At 45.0% G+C, this 3467-nt stretch overlaps 1 pseudogene; it reads left to right on the top strand.

Annotated features, from left to right (window-relative positions):
• The first annotated feature begins 1228 nt into the window (after positions 1 to 1228).
• LOC132207694 (utrophin-like) overlaps positions 1229 to 3467 on the top strand; it is a 127644-nt pseudogene continuing 125405 nt past the window's right edge.

Below are 3467 nucleotides of genomic sequence, written 5' to 3' on the forward strand. Positions count from 1 at the left end.
TATGTATCTAACAGAGATGTGGTAAAGCAGAAACTTGTTTGATGTCCCGCCAGCTATTCAAGTCCTGGGAGACGTTTGTTGAGGGCTGATTAATATTATAATTATTCATAGTTTCGGGTGACACGATGGATGGGAAGATATTGTTCTGAATAGATTAGAAAATTAACATAGTCAGGGATTGACTCTGATGTAGACACAGGTTTGGACACTGTCAGGAACACGAGTTCAAACTGTGAAAAGGCAGTAATGCGTGGAAGGAACATTTTAATTTATAGTCTCCCTTTATTAGTGAAAAGTATGGCAAGATCATGAATGAATGAATGAAATGCGTAACAGGAAACAGAGGACCCTAGTGAGTGGTCAGTAAAGTTATGAATGAATGAGAGCGCGATCGTGGTCACATGGAGCGCTGTGGGTTCTTCGGTAAAGAGGATATTTAGTACAACAGTAAAGAGGCTTATGATATAATGTCACAGAAAAACCACACAAAAGGATATTTGAAGGCGATGGGCCCTGTATCACTAAAGACACACCAGCCAGCCTCCGGAAGCCTTGTTAAGTGCTAACCGATATGAGTAAACAGGGCAGACCACAGGATATTCAGGGGCAAAGGTTACAAGATTAATAAGTGACCACTTTTCTGAAGAAGGGTCTAGGCCCGAACCATCAGCCTTCCTGCTGCTGGGCCTGCTGTGTTCATCCGGCTCAACACCTTGTTCTCTCAGACCACGTGAGCGAACGAGTTTGGCGTGTTTGAGTCTGACTGGTAAATATGTGATACACAACCATTTGATGTTACTGACTGCCTGGTGAATTGAAAACTGAAATAACTGCGGATGCTGCAAATCAGGAACAAAAACAAAGTTTCTGGAAAAGCCCAGCAGAACTGAGGGAGGTTCTGTGGAAGGGTCACCGAACCGGAACCGGTTAGCTCTGTTTTTCAACTGACAAATGCTGCCAGACCTGCTGAGCTTTTGCAGCAACTTTGTATTTTTTTTCTGATTTCCAACATCCGCAGTTTTTTTGGGTTTTTACTCAGTGTTTTAGGGTTTATTTACAGGGCGCTCTTCATTTATCGCGAGCTCTGTCTTTTAGGGTTTATTTGTGAAGGGCCCTGCCTTACAGATAGTTTACAGGTCGGCTCAGTATTCGGGTGCATGAAGAGGTGCGCTGTGTTTTCGGCTTTATTCAGCCGTGTCTTTTCCTCTCTACTTCCTGGGGGATGTGTGTTCGAGTTCTTTTTAAAGGGGTCTGTGTGTTTGAGTGTACAATTGTAGGGGTCTCTGTGTTTTACACTGTCCTGTATGTTTTTGACTTAATTTACAGGGTAGATCTGTGCTTTGTGGCTTATTTGCAGGGGGCTCTGTGTTGCAGTGCTTATACACTGGCGGGGGGGAGTTCTCTGTTTTCGGGTTTATTTACAATGAGGCCTGTGTTTTAGGGTTATTTACAAAGAGCTCTGTGATTTAAGATTTACATAGAAAGGCTGTATTCTAAGGTTTATTTGCAGAAAGCAGTGTAGTTTAGGATTTATTTCCAGTGAGCTCTAGGCTTTAGCATTTATTTACAGGAGGATCTTCATTTCATGGTTTTGTTACGGTTGGGTCTTTGTTTAAAAAAAACCCTGAAACAATGAGCTCCGTGTCTTATGGTCTAATTACAGTGCCATCTGTGTTTTTGAGTTTATTTGCAGAGCATTCTGTGTTTTGGGGTTTATTTCCAGGAGGCTCTCTGTTTTAGGGTTTGTTTGCAGGATCCTCTGTGTTTTAAGATTTAATTTACATGGGTGTTTTTCCTGCTTATTTGCATGGGTACTCTCTGTTTGAGGCACTGGCTGAGTCCTGACCTTCTGACAATGTGGTACTCATTCAGATCTGATCCTCCAGCAATGAGGTACTGTGTCAGAACTGATCCGCTGACAGTAAAGCACTGCCCCCTCAGTTCTGACCCTCTGACAGAGCTGCAATCGTTCAGGACTGAACTTCTAATCATGTTGTACTCCATCAACTCTGAACCCAATGCATTGAGGTACTGACTCAGTATTTACTGTGTGCAAGTAATATACTCACTCAGAACTAACCCTCTAGCAATGTGAGCCTGCCTCAGAACTTACCCTGTAACAATGAGGCACTGACCTCAGCACCAAATCTCTAATTACTTGGCTCTCCCCAGTTTTGAGGCACTCCTTCTGTACTGACCCATGAACAATGAGGCACACACTCAAGAATGATCCTTCATTGAGGTATCACCTTATAACAGAGCTATTGACATCTTTGGACTGTGTGTAATAATGAGGCACTGACTTGGTTCTGACCCTCTCACAATGAGGCATTCTCTCAAGTCTTACTGCATTAAAATGAGGCACGCTCTGACTGATCTGAAATGCCTCAGTCTAAACCCTCTGACTAATCTGAAACACCACTTCTTAGACCCTCTAAATGGCAATCTTTTAATTCTGACACCATAACAGTGAGGGTCTGCCTTGGTGCTGACACTCTGTCAAAGAGACGCTGCCTCAGAACTGAGCTGCTGACAATTAGCCATTGCCTTAGGTACTGATGAGTGAATAAAAAGGCCCTCTCTCAGCACTGACACTGAAGCAATGAGGTATTGTCACAGAACGAGCCCACAAAGGGCTCATAATTGAGGGAGTGCCTACTGATTGAAGGGTGCGGATTGAGGTGTTGCAGAACTGTCAGAGGGTCAGAACTGAGGTATTGCATCATTGTCAGATGGTCCATTCTGAGGCAGTGCCTCAGTGTCAGAATTGAGGGTATGCACATGTTTAACTCATCAGGAATGAGCTTTATGCAGCTCTATCAGAGGCTCAGCACTGACTGCCTGCCTCATTCTCATAGGATCAACACTGATATATTGAAGCACTGTTAGATCTTCAGTGTTGAGTGGGTCAGAACTGAGGGAGTGCATTGCTGTCAGAGGCAGTGCCTCATTATGCAGGTGTCAGAATTCAAGGCATGCCCCATGAATGGAGGGTCAGGACTGAGGTATTGCAGCTCTATTCAGAACCAGTGGCTCGTTGTCAAGCGGTCAATGCTGAGGCAGCGACTCAATTCTGTATGGTCAGTTTTGAGGAAGTGCCGCATTATTAGAGGGCCAATACGAAGGGTAAGTCTCAATGTAATTGTGACAGAACTGAGACAGAGGCGCATGATCAGAGATGAGATTACCTAGAGTGTGGAAACAGGCCCTTCAGCCCACTAAGTCCACACCGCCCGTCGAAGCATCCCAGCCAGACCCATCCCCCTCGAACCCACACACCCCTGAACACTACGGGCAATTTAGCATAGCCAATCCACCTAGCCTGCACATCTTTGGTCTGTGGGAGGAAACTGGAGCGCCCACGTAGGAGGAGGCCCACATAGATAGCGGGAACTGCCGATGCTGGGGAATCTGAGATAACAAAGTGTAGAGCTGGATGAACACAACAAGCCAAGCAGCATCATCCA

This window comes from Stegostoma tigrinum, unplaced genomic scaffold (genome assembly GCF_030684315.1).
Source record: "Stegostoma tigrinum isolate sSteTig4 unplaced genomic scaffold, sSteTig4.hap1 scaffold_124, whole genome shotgun sequence".
NCBI lineage: Eukaryota > Metazoa > Chordata > Chondrichthyes > Orectolobiformes > Stegostomatidae > Stegostoma > Stegostoma tigrinum.